General features: G+C 44.2%; 1 protein-coding gene across 5 annotated transcripts in view; it reads left to right on the top strand.

The window, feature by feature from the left end:
- The window catches only part of HPCAL1 (hippocalcin like 1), a 410,671-nt gene that overhangs the window by 197,848 nt on the left and 195,073 nt on the right, over positions 1–17,750 (top strand). For all 5 annotated transcript variants that reach the window (XM_073625395.1, XM_073625394.1, XM_073625391.1 and 2 more), the window contains one exon: positions 8,908–8,967. The gene's annotated coding sequence lies outside the window, so the exon portion shown is untranslated. The remainder of the gene's footprint in view (positions 1–8,907; positions 8,968–17,750) is intronic.

The raw sequence follows: 17,750 nt of genomic DNA, 5'->3' as shown, positions 1-17,750 counted from the left end.
GTTTCATCCACTAAGGAGCAATTCATCTTCAAAGTTCACAATGGAATTAGAGAAGTCATCAAAGTTGGGACTGGGCACTTACCCCTCTCCTCTCTTCTTGTGCATCTGTTCTGTTTTTTTACATTAGAGGTTAAACAGCTGGTAGCGGGAGATCAGCTAGCCAGAGTAGGTGGATGTGAATCTTCTGCTGAAAACTTTAAAAGTGAAAGTCCAACTCACAACTAACTAGTCTTAAATTTGTGTCCCCCTGTGTAAGAATGATGTACACTCATAGGCCACTTTATTAGGTACACCTTGCTAGTTCCGGGGTGTACCCCCTTTTGCCCTCAGAACTGCCTTAATTCTTCCTGGCATAAATTCAACAAGGTTTTGGAAACATTCCTCAGATTTTGGTTCATATTGACATAACGTCATGCGGTTGGTGCAGATTTGTCGGCTGGAGACTGTGGAGGCCATTGGAGTACAGTGAACTTATTGTCATGTTTAAGAAACCAGTGGTGAGATGATTTGAGCTTTGTGACATGGTGCATTATCCTGCTGGAAGTAGCCATCAGAAGACAGGTACACTGTAGTCATAAAGGGATGGACATGGTCAGCAACAATACTCAGGTAGGCTGTGGTGTTAGAATCAATTGAGCATTGTTTAAAGGGGCCCAAAGTGTGCCAAGAAAATATCCTTCACACCATTACACCACCAGCCTGAACCGTTGATACAAGGCACGATTTATACATGCTTTCATGTTTACGCCACTCACTGGATATTTTCTCTCATTCTCTGTAAACCCTAGAGATGGTTGTGTGCGAAAATCCCAGTAGATCAGCAGTTTTTTAAATACTCAGACCAGCCTGTTTGGCACCAACAACCATGCCACGTTCAAAGTCACTTAAATCCCTTTTTTTTCCCATTCTGATGCTCAGTTTCAACATCAGCAAGTCATCTTCACCACGTCTAGATGTCTAAATGCATTGAGCTTGCCATATGATTGGCTGATTAGCAATATGTGTTACCAAGCATTTGAACATGTGTACCTAATAAAGTGGCCGGTGAGTGTATATAGTTACCTATGTTCAGCCCACGCTGGTCCAGTCACGTCATCTGGCTCCCATGTGTTAGCCAGCATGACTACAGGGGAGATATGGGAATGCCGACAACGGATGGACCATTGAAGCCTATGAATGAATTCACCATTCCAGGATTTGCTAGCCGTTGTCACTGGCCTCTCCTCTTCCCTACAACCTGCGCTGGCTGGCGCTAGGGATCATGTGACCAGAGCAGTCTGATACTAGGTAAGCATATACATCTTTCTTACATACCGTAAAGTAGTTTGCATAGTTAAGAGGTGGGAGTAGGTTGTTCGAAGGCTAGTTAGGTATAAGTTGGAATAAGGAATTATTGCACAGTGGCTGCAGTTACAGAAGTTAGTGAAGCCTTAGACCCCTTCCACACGGTGGGGGTGCGTTAGCGCTAAAGCACAGTTCGTTTTAGCGCCGTTTAAGTGGCATTTTTCAGCCACTAGCAGGGCGCTTTTAACCTTTTTAACTTGTTAAGACTATATAAAAATATTGTCCATTATCTAGACACGTTTCTAATATATCCAACCAAAACTTTTTCTATTTTACTTGCCACTGGATAGATTGGGGGGAAAAAGCTCTAACCTTGTCGGGTTTATATTGCTGTGTGGGGCTCCATTAGGCCTCTTTCACACGGGGGATCCGTATGTCCGTTTTTCATCCTTCCGTTTTCGGATGAAAAACGGACATACATGTATCCCTATGGAGCGTCGGATGTCAGCGGTGACATGTCCGCTGACATCCGACCCGCTCCGATCCGAAAAGTGTAACGGAGGAAAACCCTACTTTTCCATCCGTTATCGGATCGGGTGACGACGGACTCTACGGTCCGTCATCACCCGATCCCCCCATAGGGGAGAGCGGCGCTCTGACAGGTCCGTCGCAGCACAGTGTGCAGCGACGGACCTGTCATTTTCCTGCTCGGCAGGTATCGGCGGAGCGATCCCCACTGAGCAAGCGAGTGTTCACGGGGCGGATCATCACTGATCCGTCCCGTGTGAAAGAGCCCTTAGAAAGATTTCTCCTCGTTTGCTATTCAGCTGAGAACATTTTACCAGACAGCAAGTGGGGGAAACTTTCTAAAGGCAGAGTAGGATAAGGCTTGATCCCGTCAAGTTTTTTTTTTTCTATGTCCTTGTAACAGATTTCCACTAACTTTCTAGGGATAAACCGTTACCAAACACTTCTAAAGCAGTAAAAAGCAGACGGGTTCTAATCCTTATCCACTCTCTCCAAAACGTAAATGAAAATGTTTTTTGGCTTGACCTACACTTTAAGGGACACACACTGTTACATTTTTATGTAAGCTACATACAGGCAATGGAGACACGGTTCCTGGCTAAACGGTCTTATCAAGTTTTTACTTTTCTTTGATATTTTGGAAGGAGCCTGGGGCTTTTTATAGTATAAAAGCATACCAGCGAAATCAAAGATGGGAGATTGGTAAACTTCCTGTTTGATTACAAATATTTGTACTTTACAAGCTGCGTGTGAATTATTTTTGAATTTGTAGCAAGTACAAAGCAGAACAGATCGTGTCTGGTATTTCCTCTGGACGCAAGTCCCAACCACCCGCAGCTTCACTAGAATCCTTTCTACAAATGATCTGATAGCAGAAACAGGGTTTGAGACACACTCAACGTTCTCTTTTTGTTTTTTTCTTTTTCCATTTGCCAATTCACATAACTGCAAAGGCTGTAAACTGGAAAGTGTCCATGTTGGAGTAGGTGTAAATACACATGGAACATCTGTGTGCTACTTCGGATAATACAACACTGTTAATATTTTTTGCTGGGGAGAAATCTACTAATGGCCTTACATATTGTGATTACCGTATTTAAAAAAAAAAAAAAAAAAATTCTCTTTTTGGTTTGATCCAACAATATTTTATATAATTTACCACACGTTGCATCTAAAACATTAATTTTGATGCAGCCATATTATTTAAACCTATTGAGCAGATATAACAAAACCCTTTTAATGGTATATTTAACCACTTGACCTCCGGAATATTTACCTCCCCTTTATGACCAGGCCATTTTTTGCGATATGGCACTGCGTTATTTTAACTGACAAATGCGCAGTCATACAACTTAATGCAAAATCAAAATTTATGTCCTTTTTTTCCACAAATAGAGATTTATTTTGGTGGTATTTGATCACCGCTGCATTATTTTATTTTTTGCACTATAAATCAAAAAAATCAGATCATTTTGATAAAATAAAAAAAAATGTGTTTACTTTCTGCTATAAAACATAGCTAATAACAAAATCTAATTTCTTCATAATGAAAACTGATACCGAAACGCATTTTTTAAAAAATATTTTTTATACAGGAGATGGTCAGAGACTGGGGTCATGGTACAGGAGATGGTCAGAGACTGGGGACATGGTACAAGAGATCAATGCAGCCTCACCAGTGCCCATCAGATGCAGCCAGACTGTGTCCCCAGTGCAGCCAGCCAGCCTGTGTCCCCAGTGCAGCCAGCCAGCCTGTGTCCCCAGTGCAGCCAGCCAGCCTGTGTCCCCAGTGCAGCCAGCCAGCCTGTGTCCCCAGTGCAGCCAGCCAGCCTGTGTCCCCAGTGCAGCCAGCCAGCCTGTGTCCCCAGTGCAGCCAGCCAGCCTGTGTCCCCAGTGCAGCCAGCCAGCCTGTGTCCCCAGTGCAGCCAGCCAGCCTGTGTCCCCAGTGCAGCCAGCCAGCCTGTGTCCCCAGTGCAGCCAGCCAGCCTGTGTCCCCAGTGCAGCCAGCCAGCCTGTGTCCCCAGTGCAGCCAGCCAGCCAGCCTGCGTCCCCAGTGCAGCCAGCCAGCCAGCCTGCGTCCCCAGTGCAGCCAGCCAGCCAGCCTGCGTCCCCAGTGCAGCCAGCCAGCCAGCCTGCGTCCCCAGTGCAGCCAGCCAGCCAGCCTGCGTCCCCAGTGCAGCCAGCCAGCCAGCCTGCGTCCCCAGTGCAGCCAGCCAGCCAGCCTGCGTCCCCAGTGCAGCCAGCCAGCCAGCCTGCGTCCCCAGTGCAGCCAGCCAGCCAGCCTGCGTCCCCAGTGCAGCCAGCCAGCCAGCCTGCGTCCCCAGTGCAGCCATATCTAAAATATAATATATAGATAGATATCTATATATCTATATATCTATATATCTATATATCTATATATATATATATATATATATATATATATATATATCTGTATATAATTTTTTTGGCAATAAAATGTTTATTTTAAATATTTTTTATAATGAACAACAATACTACAAATAAACACTTTGTGTCAAGTATGTACAGTAAACATCATCCATTTACAAAGAACGCACATTACATTTGAATAGAAGGTAAAGTATGCTAAGTAAATTTGTATGTAAATTGCATACATAAAACTGGTACTCTAATGTTCGGAATTTGTATATACACACTCTATATAACTGGAAACCAGTGTAATTTACATGTTAGAGATTCTCCATTGAATAGAACAAAGTAGAGGAGAGTAAGGAAAGGAAGTGAAGAAAGACGATAGTGGGACAAAGTAGTCACCACATTGCCATAGGAAAGTCAGTGTAGTCAGGATATATCCAATATCATATTTCAGCTATTTGTGATTCTGTCATACTCTTTTTCAATATTTAAATGTAACCCATACATTCCAGGTTTTGGTAAATTTATCTGTGACTTCATTTGCTATTGCCCTAGTCCCTTCTATAGCGTAGTAACTTTCTATCAAGTATAGGGGAATGTAAGGTTTTTCCAATATTTTGGAATCAAATATTTTGCCGCAGTAAGTAATTGTCTAGTTGGGAACCTTTTTTGTATTTTTCCATGGTACAGTTGGAGATGTGCAAGAGGCAGCAGGCCGGAGACAATTGAATCGTAATTTTGGTGATTAGTTTTATTGTGTCAATTACTTTGCGTCTGTATTTTTGTATGAGTGAGCACTCCCACCAGATGTGTACTAAAGTGCCTTCCTTGTTGGTTGCAATGCCAGTAATGATCTGAGGTATTGGGAAACCATCCTCTCAGTTTAACTTGTGTAGTGTACCAGTGGGTGAGAAGTTTAAATGAGATTTCCTGTAGACGAGTACTAATGTGCGAATACACAGGCGCGCATCCACTGTTCCTAATTCAATGTAGTATTCAAGGCTTTTTCCCAAAGTGATTTGTGTTTATCCAACCCTGTTACATTGGTGGATTGCAGCCAGAAGTATGCCAAGGATGTGGATTTGTCTGTTTTGGAACCCTCTAGACAAACTGACTCCAATGGAGTCGGACGCCTTTTTAAAATTGGAAGTCTTGTGTTGGAAATATAGCTATGTATTTTTCGGTTAGCCCAGCTCATCATGGCTGAGTTACCTTGCTCTTCCCTTAAAGGAGAAGTCCAGCCTGAGATTTTTTGGCTGGGCTTCTCCTAAGTGTCACAGGAGTGCAATTAATTTTGCACTCCTGTGACCCGTTTTTAGCAGAGAGAGGTCTGAAGTCAGCTCTCCGCTGACGTCACTGCAATCAGTTGAGGCAGCACGTCATCCCAGCTTCCGAAGTCTGGATCTGCCAGGTACCTTGACTGATGGCAGGCTCAGTGATCTGCTGAGACAACCACTCCCCGCACCTCCACAGCTCAGCGCTCCAGTGAGCGTGGAGGTGCAGAGAGGAGAGATGCGGACTGACAGTCAGCAGCTCTCCACTTGGGGAGGAGTGAGAACCGAGCCATCGGCGGTGTTCGGTGGCTCGGTTCTCAGTGCAGAGACGCCGGGGGACAGATGCAGCGATTGTCTGACGCTGCATCCACCTAGGTAAGTATGAATCTCAAAAAACAAAACAAAAACCATACTTTTCTTTTAAGGCAGTGTAAGATGTAATTTTGCCCCAGTGTATGCAATGTGTAGCCAAAATGGGTTTGTTTTTGTATATATATGTTTGTGTCTGGGTTGTCAGGCCTGGTGTGAAGTTGGAGTTTGAACCTAATGGTGTCAAGGGCCCTGGTGAAGAGCAATAAGTGTACTGATTTGCGCAAAAGTGGTAGCATATACAAACAATGGTATCTATAGAATTTCTATTTATTTCATTTTTTTTTACACTAGTAATGGTGGCAATCAGTGACTTATAGCTGGACTGTGATAGTGCGGTGGAAAATCTGACACTTTGTGGAACCAGTCACACTAATACTGTGATCGGTGCTAAAAAAATGCACTGTCATTGTACTAATGGCACTGGCTGGGAAGTGGCTAAACATCTAGGGTGGTCAAAAAAACAAAAATCCATAAGAAAACAAAATTCAGCACATCACCTCTGACAGGACAGAGCTCTGCCTTATTTATATATATATGTTCTGTCTGTCTCCTCCCTGATCAGCGGGTGCCGGCAGTCATCCATTGGCTGGCACCAGCTGATCTCTGTCTGCTGTGACTAGTCCCCCTACCCGGAAGAGCAGAATCACTTATATACACGTGATTCTGCGCAGAACGGCCTTCCTGAGGCAGTAAAGCGGGACATTGCACTACAAATGCCTTTATGAGGCCTACATGCCAAAACACTGTGCAGAGGGTAGATTATGGTATACTTATCTCACCCCGGCCTCTGCCTGCAATGTCTAGGTGAGGGTAACATCAAGGTCTTACTGATTACCTGTACCCTTAACCTTCCTGGCGGTATTCCCAAGTGTGGCTCGGTGTTAAATTTAAGTACCTGATAGCGGTAACCCCGAGCCACACTCGGGATTGATTGCATTGCAGAATCCTTGTCCAGGTTACTTGCCTTGTCCCCAGGATCCTGTGATCCTGTGATCCCCCCGCTGTGTCCCCCGCCGGATCCTCCGCCCAATGCTCTGAGTTCCAGGCTCCGTTCCCTGCGAGCGTCACGACGCATGGGGGTAGAGCCCAGTGGCAAATTCAAAAAGTACAACAAACAAAACACATACAGTAATCTGTAAGATTACAGTGTACTGTATCAAATAATTTCACCTCCCTTTTGTCCCTAGTGCTTTGTCCAGTGCTCTGCATGCAGTTTTACATTTACATATACTGTTCTTTCTGCCTGGAAACTTGAGATTGTCCATGGCAACCAAAAAGTGTCCCTTTATGTCAAAATCGGTTTTAGACCAGCCAGAAAACAGTGATAGTAAATTAGAATCCCTTGCAGAATTGAGCGATAGTGAATTGTAGGGAAATTCATTTTATTATTATTATTATTATTATTATTATTATTATTATTATTATTATTATTATTATATTATTTTTTATAATTACAGTGGAACCTCGGATTGCGAGTAATGCAGGTAACGGGCATTTCGCAATACGAACACTGTATTTTTAAAAATCGTAACTCTGTTTGCGAGTGTTGTCTCACAAAACGAGCACAATTCAGGCCAAAGCGTGTGCAGTACCATGTATTGCCTGAGGTGGGGGGGGCGCCGGAGCCAAGTGGCGCCGATCGCAGCTGATTGGCACCGTTCGGAAATGCACGGAAAGGCCCAAGGACAGCTCGGCTGACTTTGGCAAACCTCAGGAATGGAGTCTGTCCGAGGTTTGCAGAGGTCAGCCGAGGTGTCCTCGGGCCTTTCAGGCTGTTTCGGAGGCTCTCTGGTGCACCCCCACCTCTGGCCGCATGCGGTATTGCATGCCATTGAAGTCAATGTGGAACAAATTATTTTCGTTTCCATTGACTTCAGTGGGGAAACTCGCTTTGATATGCTTTGGATTACGAGCATTCTCCTGGAACGGATTATGCTCGTAATCCGAGGTTCCACTGTATTTATAGTTGATTACTATATTATAATTTAAGATTTTGTGTTTTAAACTTTATCATACCCGGGATACTAGACACTTGTTTGGACAGATTTAAGTGTGTTATTGCTAAGAATTGCAGGCCTACAATATAAAACGCCACATTTCTTTGCAAAACAATGTACCGCTTTGAGATGAAAAAAATCTGACATAATCATACCACCAGGGAGGTTAATGGAAAGGATGGTGATGTCATCCCCTGCATATAGAAACAAGGGCAAATATATGTGTATTTAATTACCTTTTTTTCACCCACAGGTTTTTATGCTTTGTGCCTGGAAGGTGGCCATCAAAAAGAAATAGTAGACCTTGCATAATTGGGACCAAATAAGAGAAGTTTTATTTTTAGGGTTTAAATATCTTCATCTACTTTACTTATACCCTTATTTTGATAATGGGCAGGTAGGTGAATGTATTTTCCTAGAGCGCCATTTAGAAATGCCCACATGCCACGCTTATGCATCCATGGGGTGTAAAGTATTTGACCGGTCAAGACCACTTCCATTCTTCGTTTATGATTGGGAGTCGTGGGATGGGCTTTCTGATCATGTGACCACTGTGACAGCCAATCACAGTGATCATGTGATTGGTTAAGGCCTAATAAAATGGTCACCAAATAGATCAACAGGAATATGTTATTTTTTAGAACAGAAAATAGGGAAAAGTTGTGTTTAAAAAGTTTGTTTACACGTGTTTAGGTGCATTCAGCCCTTTTTCTGCCCAAAATCTCCTCTCCTGAATGTGTTTTTTTTTTTTTTTTTTTTCAGCCTCTAAACACAACTCGTCTGTAAATGCTGCATGTCCACATAAACTAACTTAGAAGTGCTTTACCAGGGGGAAAAAAAAGCCAAACCTGTAAAAGCATTGTTTTTTACCTCCTGTGTGCATGAGGCCTAAGTAGTCCCAAATGCAGCACACAATAAATAACAAAGTGTATCTGAGGCCTGACAAGATATTAAAAGTCTCTCTTTCATATTCCAAGAGGTGTTTGTTTTTCTATCATGACCAGACTTATTAATATGCTTTTAGAATGCATGTGTTTTTTGTCTCCTAAATGATGTGTCCTTTTCCTCTGTTACAGGTTGTCTCTTGACTTGCGCTGTGCACCATTCTGGATTTTGATGAAGAAATCTCCTTTTTGGTGAGATTATACAATCTATTTAACTGACTTGTGAACTGTAATTTAAAGCCAAATTCCAGGCAAGCAGCTAAAATACACAGATTAAATACTTATGTAGGATCAGTTTTACCTGCTAAAGGAGTTGTCGATGGACTAAGTAGTTAGTCGAGTCTGGCTCTCCCCCCCCCCCCCCCCCTCCCGGCCTGAGCCCTGCTGTAGAGTTGACTGTAATATGTTGATACCAAGTAAATTTCAGGTTCTTACTCTGCTAGCATTTCAAAATTGGTTAAAGTGATATTGTAAAGCTTGATATTTTTTTTTTTTTTTGTAAACAACAAACATGTTATACTTACCTGCTCTGTGTAATGGTTTTGCACAGAGCAGCCCTGATCTTCCTCTTCTCTGGTCTCCCACCTGTGCTTCTGGCTCCTCCTGCACTGCCGAGTGCTTCCCATGGGGGCATTCATGCGTGCTCGATCCAGAGCTGGGCTGTTTGCGTCTAGTTAGACACACAGCCCAGCTTGGCCCAGCCCCCATCTCTCTGCTTTTGCTGCTCTCAGCCAAGCCTGTCAGAGGCGGGAGAGGGCAGAAGAGCTGCTGCAGATGCAGCGCTGGACCGAGATAGGGTTCAGGTGAGTATTTAGAGGTGTTGGGTGCCCCTATAATCCTGCTATAATTTCCTTTTGCTGTAGCTTGTTGTGGGCAAAATACAGGTTTTCTTCAAATGGAACCTGCCATGAAAAAAGATACAGGAATCCATTGATCACCTCTGCTTCTAAAAATGCTACCAAGAATTATGCTGATGACTTGAATGCTTTCCGAATCGCTGACCCAGATTATATATTCAGAGAAGGAATCCTGATTTGTCTCAGACTTTTATTTACTACATTCTAGCTCCAGATCGGAATTAATGAAGCTGGCCACAGTCAGGCAAATGCAATTTTCAAATGAAGGCCAGCCATGGCAGCCCCCATTTCTCTTGTGACAGGTGTACTTTAAAGTGTTTCTGCAACTGTATATTTGACTTCAGCTTTTCATTGTTTCACATCAGGACTATATTGGAATATAAATGTACAGCAAAGCAACTATTACAGAGAAGCCTACTTCCCCTTTGTAGCAAATGCCATGGCTACATCTTGCATAGTTGGTTACATATAGTTACATAGTTGGTGAGGTTGAAAAAAAGACACAAGTTCATCCAGTTCAACCTGTGTGTGTGCGTTTATGTCAATAGTACATTGTATATCCTTGTATGTTGTGGTTAAGGTACCCATCTAATAGTTTTTTGTAATTCTCAAAGCACCCTGCGGATACCACTGCTTGTGGAAGAGAATTCCACATCCTTGCCACTCTGACAGTAAGGAAACCCTCTATGCAGTTTAAGGTTAAACCGATTCTCTTCTAATTTTGGTGAATGGCCACATGTCTTATTAAATTTCCTTTTCACTGTAAAGTTTTTTTCCTATGCTACTGTCACCAGTCCGGTATTTGTACATTGGTATCATATTCCCTCTCAAGTGTCTCCTCTCCAGAGAGAATAAGTTTAATGCTTGTAGTCTTTCCCCATAGCTGAGGTCCTCCAGTCCCATAATTAGCTTTGTTGCTCTTCTCTGGACACTCTCCAGCTTCAGCACATCCCTCCTGAGGACTGGTGCCCAGAACTGGACAGCATACTGCAGATGTGGCTGGACCAGAGTATTGTAGAGTGGGAGAATTATCGTTTTATCTCTGGAGTAAATCCCCTTTTTAATGTATGCCAATATTCTGTTGGCTTTGCTTGCAGCAGCCTGGCATTGCATGTCATTGCCAAGACTGTCATCTACTAGGACCCCAAGTCCTTTTCCATCCTAGATTCCCCCAGAGGTTCTTGCATTCATATTTTTGGCACCCAAATGCATTACCTTACATTTTTCAATCAATTTTTAGATCTTCTTGCAAGGTTTCCACAGCCTGCATAGAAGTTATTGCCCTGCTTAGCGTAGTATTGTCCGCAAATACTGAGATTGAGCTGTTTATCCCATCCTCCAGATAGTTTGTAAATAAATTAAACAGGATTGGTCCCAGGACAGATGTTTGGGGGACCCCACTTTCCATACCAGACCACTCTGAGTACTCTCCATTTATCACCACCCTTTGGACTCTCCCCTGTAGCCAGTTTTCAGTCCAGGTACTCACTCTTTGGTCCTTGCCGACAGACCTTAGTTCGTACAGTAAAAGTTTGTGGGGAATTGTATCTAATGCCTTTGCAAAATCCAGATACACCACATCTACAGGCCTTCCTTTTATCTAGATGGCAGCTCACTTCTTAGTAGAAGGTTAATAGCTTGGTCTGGCAAGAACCATTCTTCATGAATCCATGCTGATTACTGCTAAGGATATCATTTTCATTACTAAAAACTTGTACATTTGCTGTACTAATGTGAATAGAGTCAATCGGGTGTCTTTGGGACATACAAGGTGGTATCAAAAAGTTTCATAACTAGCTCTTTTTTTTTTTTTTTTTTAAGATATTTGTATTGGGTTTAAAGACAAACCAGCATACAAGAGAAAAAAAAACTTTGGTTATTCATTGGTATACATCAACAGGCAGTACACTTTCAGTCAATAAACAAATGACAATGCTCCTATCACGTGTGATTATTAATTGCATAAGTACAGGAATCGATCATATTATCAGTGTGAACTTCATAGATCAACAGTGGAGATTAGCACATTGAAGTACGTGGCACGACCAATAATTAATACTAAGATGTATTCACTCTGGGGTAAGAGTCAGAGGACTAGCTATCCATCTACCCCAGATTTTGTAGAATGTCTTATTCCATTTCCGGAGTTCAAATGTAAGTTTATATAGTGGTATAGAATCATTAACTTTAACCAGCGGGATTTCAGAGGGGTCTGTGTTCCCTTGAATGACAGCAAGATTTTTTTAGCATAAAAATACAGAATGCGGAGTAGTCTCTTAGCATGTAACGATATGTGTAAGTCACCAAAGATGCCCAGAAGGCAGTTCTTGGGATGAACAATATTCAGGAGACCTATTGCTGAGGGAATGAAAGAGCCCACCTCTGCCCAGAAGTCTTGACCCACTGGACATGACCAGATAATTCGGTCCCCAGATGAGATATCTGAGATTTTGTACGTATCGCAAAATTTGGACCAGTCAATTTCTGTGAGGGAGATGTCCATAGAGGTCCATTTCGTCTGAGCCCTACGAAATCTAGGATTAAAATCAGTAGTGAGGACAGCATAGTGAGTGGAGACAAGTTTAGTGGGGTTAGGGTGTCTTGGCAGTTTCTCCAATGGGGGTATGGTTGTAGGGTCGTCTAAGGAACCAAACTGGGCACGATCGGCATGTTGGAGCTGATAATAGTAGAACATATAGGAGCGTGGTAGGTCAAAGTCAAGTTGATAGAAAGATTTAAAGCCCTGTGCATTGTATAAATGACATAGGCATTTAACCCCCTTAGAGTACCAGCGATTGGGATCGGGTAGGGTGTACAGTTTCTGTAGATTGGGATTGAACCACAGAGGGTTATTGGGGGAGGTCAACCAGGAATGTTTAGATATGTTTAAAACAATTGAGCGAAATAATGAAAGAGAGGTAACTAATATGGATGTGCCGTGTCAAGCTGGGACCAGGCCTCTATAGATAATGTTATATGTTATGGAGGGTCTCTAAGGAAGAGGCAATGGCTCCCTCGGTAGTAGTACATGCATTTGCTGCAACCGGGTGCAGCCAATCATGAATATGGACCAGTTGAGATGCTAGATAGTGTAGATAAAAGTTAGGAAATGCCAAACCTTGCCAGATGTGTTGGCAACCTTAGCGTTTCAAGTGCCACCCAGGGGGGTCGGCCATTCCATAAGAATGCCATGCAGATCATGTCTATACGCTTAAAAATAGATTTAGGGATTTTGCAAGGGGAATTAGCCAGAACGTACAGTATTTAGGTAGATAGAGCAATTTAAGGGTGTTTGGTAGTAGTTGAGTTAATAAGAGTTCTAGGTTGTTAGTAATGTAAGCAGATAGAGGTATCTGTACCATGACTCTGAGATACCTAAAGGAGGACACTACCTGTAGTCTGGAGTCCGGGTGAATCTGGGGAATCGCAGCGGTATCCAAAGGAAAAAGATTGTATTGATCCCAATTCACCCAGAAGCCAGAGTTAATCGCCAAAGGTGTTAATTTCGGAAAGCAACATGTGGAGTGACTCATGGGTATCAGCTAGGTATACCAGGGTGTCATCCGCATATAGTGAGATTCGTTCCTCGTTCCATGGTGGCAATAGGGACACAATTAAGGGGGAGGAGCGAATGCGTACTGCAAATGACTACATAGCCAGAGCAAACAAGGGGGGGTGATACGGGCTACTGGAGAGGTATAGAGGAGTCTTATCCATGCTATAACACGAGGGGCCAAAGCCATACAGCTGCAACACCTGAAAGAGATATGGCCATTCCACATTGTCAAAGGCTTTACAGGTGTCTAGGGATACGATGGTACGGGTGAGGGGGACAGTCATGTGGGTACTGTATATTGTGGAACAGTCTGTGGATATTCATTCTAGTGTATCTGCCAGGTATAAAGCCTCCTTGATCACTGTTGACCAAGGTCACCTCTACAGCATTCAAACTGTTTGCCAACACTTTGGCCAGGATTTTGACATCCACATTAATGAGAGATATCGGGTGTGAATCACATTTCAGAGGGTCCTTACAAGGTTTCAATAGTAGTATAATCAGAGCCTTCCGCATATTGGGTGGAAGAGTTCTGATATCTAGGGCTTTGTTATAAGTATATAAAAGAAATGGGCACAGTAGATCTTGAACTAAGCATACCATTCGGCCGGATATCCATCCAGGCCTGGCGTCTTATGTGCCGGTAGCTGTGAAATGGCTGCATTGATCTCATCAACCGAAATAGGTGCTTCCAACTCATCTCTTCTCTGTCGATGGGGGGGGGAGAGACATGTCGGCCAAGTAGTCATTTAATTGGAATTCGGTGTAGTCAGCGATGGTTGTACTGTATATAGGTCTTTGTAAAAGTCTAAGAAAGTCTCCATAATAATCCCTAGGGGTGTCACTAATCTGACCCTGTGTAGTTAGGATACGTGGGATAGAAATGAGAGAACGGTCGGGTCTGGCCGGTATGCCAATAGACGTCCAGCTTTGTTACCATGCTCAAACGATTTCTGAGTAGTGTGTAACATGCGTTTTTTGTAAGATCTAACAAACGGAGTTTGTATTCCCTGTGACTCTGTAGCCATGCATCTCTTGTTACAGAATCAGGATAGTGGCATAGGCAGACTGCGCTGTCAACATGACTGTTTCTAATTCCTCAGTGCGTTGTCGATTTGTTTATGCGTATAACACCAGTAATGGACATAAAGGTACCCCTCAGTGTAGTTTTAAAGGCCTCCCATTCTGTGGATGGATCCACTGTGCCCAGGTTGTCTTTCCAATAACCGGCAATGCCCTTTTTACAGTCCCCCTGCACCACCTCATCCTCCAGCCAGTAGGAATTCAAATGCCAAATAGGTCCCGAGCCTGGGAGGAGGTGGTCCACAGAGAGAGGAGCATGATCTGAAACCCCCCTGGGCAGATGGGAAACCACAGAGACGATGGGAAGAGTGTCCTCCCCAGCAAAAGGCAGGTCAATCCGAGACATGGTGCAGAAAGAGTCAGAGTGGCAAGAACATTGGCAAACATCTGGATGTTTCCAGTGCCATATCTCCATCAGACCATGAACCTGTGTCTAGTCCACAAAGGAGGAGAAGGGTCTACCGCCACCCCCCAAGCGGTCCATAGCCAGGTCTAAAATGGCATTAAAGTCGCCCACATAAAGTAAGGGGCCTGGGGGTCTGGACAATAGCTGAAGTGACAATTTAGACAATACCTCCACCGAAAAAAGAAGAGAAATATAAATGTTTACAAGGGTGAATGTCACAGAGGAAATTTCTAAGGTGAGTATAATCTCCCATCGCGGTCTGTGTTGACTTTCAGTGCAGAGAGATTCGGGCAGTAGATTAGAGACCCCCCTGGAATAGTTTGTGTGTGGCGTGGTAAGATTGGGCCAGCCACGGGCGCTTGAGGGCTCTCACCTTAGTGCCAGTAAGGTGAGTTTCTTGAAGGCAAATGATAGGGGGAGACATTTTTTTTTAAATGGAAAAGACCAGGGACCACTTCTGTGGTGCATTCAAGCCTCTAGTATTCCATGAGACTATCTTTAAGGGCTTCGCCATGTTAAGGTGAACAGTACAAAATGATCACATAAGGATACAGCCACATGTAAAACCTAATTGGTCGTGCCACCCAGAACATTCTTGAGCATGCATACATTACAATGTGAAGACCTAAGGTTAGATTAGTAAGAGCAGTGAAGGTAATAAACCTGAAAAACCAATATACTCTGCCTAGGGCAGCAAGAGTAGAAAAATTTGAAAAAAGTCCATTTGAAACCCCATGCCACCCACCCCGCTCAGCCATCCCAAACATAGCGAGCCTTGGATCCCTAAACCTGGAAAACCCCACAAAAACTTTCAGTGGAGGACAGAACTGTTCCATGGCCACGCCACCTACTGGTGAAGGGGTAGTGCGGAATCCAGTGGGGCTCTCAATAGTAGATAAATATAAAGAGGTCCTGTTCCAGGATATGGATCCGCTGTAGATGTAGGGAAGATCAGAGGCCACCCGGCCTCCCTGTATATCAAATGGCACAATGTTCAAAGCAAGTAAAGAACAACTCAGAGAGAGAAGACCGGGTGCATTGGGAAGGTGTTCCCTGCCATTGCGCAGGAGGGGGGGGGGTCAAGGATCATCACGAGGTATAAGGGCAACATGATGAAAATGGCAAACACAAACGTTGTAGCCTAGACACGCATATGTAGAAATCCCAGGATCTGTAATGGGTCAGAAGGCAATTTCGAGGAGCAGATGTCATGGTTAGTCATCCCTGCGTCTGGGTGCATTTCCATAACGATGGTTTAGCCTCGCCATGGCTTCTTTGGGGTTGGTGTAGAAGTGGGCCTAACCATCATGAATGACGCACATCTTGGCGTGGAAAAGCATAGCATTTGGTAGGCCTTCAGCACGCAGGCGGGCTTTCACTGCTGCAAAGGAGATGCGTTGGCGTTGAACTTCGGCCGAAAAATCAGGATGGACCGAAATGGTATTGCCATTGAATTTAAGCGGCCCTTTTTCCCTTGCCAGGCATAGAATGGCTACCTTGTCCTGGAAATTAAGGATCCATGCGATAAGGGAGCAAGGAGGGACTCCTGCCGGAGGAGTATGGTGCGCATGCTCGATGACATATGAGGGTGCATCTGTGCCAAAAATGTCCCGCAGCCAGTATAGAAACTTTTCAGGGTGTGAGCCCTCTGCACGTTCAGGGAACCCTACAAAACTGAGATTATTCCTGCGTGAGCGGTTCTCTAAGTCATCGAGTTTAGCGAGGAGGGTTGCCATCTCACTTGTAGTATCATGCACTGTAACTGATAAGGGGTGCACAGCATCTCCCAGGGAGCTTATACGTTCCTCTGTGGCCCCGGTTCTATCACGTAGGTTCTGAACATCCTGTTTCAGGAGGAAGAAATCCATACGTATGGAGGCTACCTGAGTGGGGCCTTACAGTCCTGTATAGCCAGCATAATAGTAGACAGTGTAGGCTCATTAGGGGGAGAATCTGTGTCCTGGCAGCTTTCATCATGTTGTGGGAGTCCTGGGACAGCAGGGAGTCTATTTGGGTAGTGAATCACTCACCCCTGTGGCAGAGCCCCGGTCAGCAGAGGAGGATGCCTGCAGCGTGTCTGATGGCCCTGTCTGTGTCCCAGCACCATCTCTCTACCGTAACTGAGCGAGTTGTTCTGCCGTGGATGGGGGCCAGGGTGGCCCGTATTTCACGATGTCAGCCAGCCTGGTGCGTTCCCACAGCTGTGGGGAAGGATTTGGCACCTTTTGCGAGGAGATAGGACTCAGGATGAGGGCAGGATGGTCGTTGAGAGCCGGAGCAGTGTTTCTATGTGGCCGCTCCCTCCCACCATCAAGCCACGCCCCCCTCGAGACTAGCTTTGTTTACAAGAAAGTACTTTATCTATGTTTACACACCATAACCTTCAAATAGTCCCCTTGCACAGCAATACATCGCTCCCAGTATTCCTGCCACTTCTGGAATGTGTCCTGGAAGTCTTCTTTTTCAAAATGTGTCAAGCACCTTTTGCAACTCATGCTGAATCTCCACAATGGTGTAAAAATGGTAACCTTTGAGCTGTATCTTCATTTCCGGAGAGAGGGCGAAGTCCACAGGAGCCAAATCTGGTGAGTAGGGTGGGTGACATGTTTTCAGCGAGAAACTCATGTGAGGAGAGCTCGGCGGCAGTGTGTATTGTCGTTGTGGAGCAGATGTCGTAACGCATGTTGTTAGAATAGCTCCAGTTGCACAGCTCCCGATATAGACAGGACAGTGTCTTTTGGCACACTGACTTATGAAGGTCTTGCTCTCTGTGAATGTGTGTGCTGCCATCTGTTGGCATGTTACAAAACTTGTCTAAACTTTTTGATACCACCTCGTATTTGGTAACATTAGCATTGCAGGGAAAGTCCCAGAAGTTTAGCAAATGTACTCTGTCACTGATTGTTAGCCACATTCTCATCTGTACTGATTATTTCTGGTGATGGGGTTCTAGTACTCTGGTGCTACTGGTGCACTAGAACTACCATTGAAACTGTGCAAAAAAAAAGTGGGTCCCCCGTAATCCATATCTGCTTCTTATATAAGCACGCAGCCTGGTTGGCCCTTTCCCCAA

Source organism: Aquarana catesbeiana, linkage group LG04 (genome assembly GCF_042186555.1).
Source record: "Aquarana catesbeiana isolate 2022-GZ linkage group LG04, ASM4218655v1, whole genome shotgun sequence".
NCBI lineage: Eukaryota > Metazoa > Chordata > Amphibia > Anura > Ranidae > Aquarana > Aquarana catesbeiana.
This window is presented reverse-complemented; position numbering and strand designations above follow the sequence as displayed.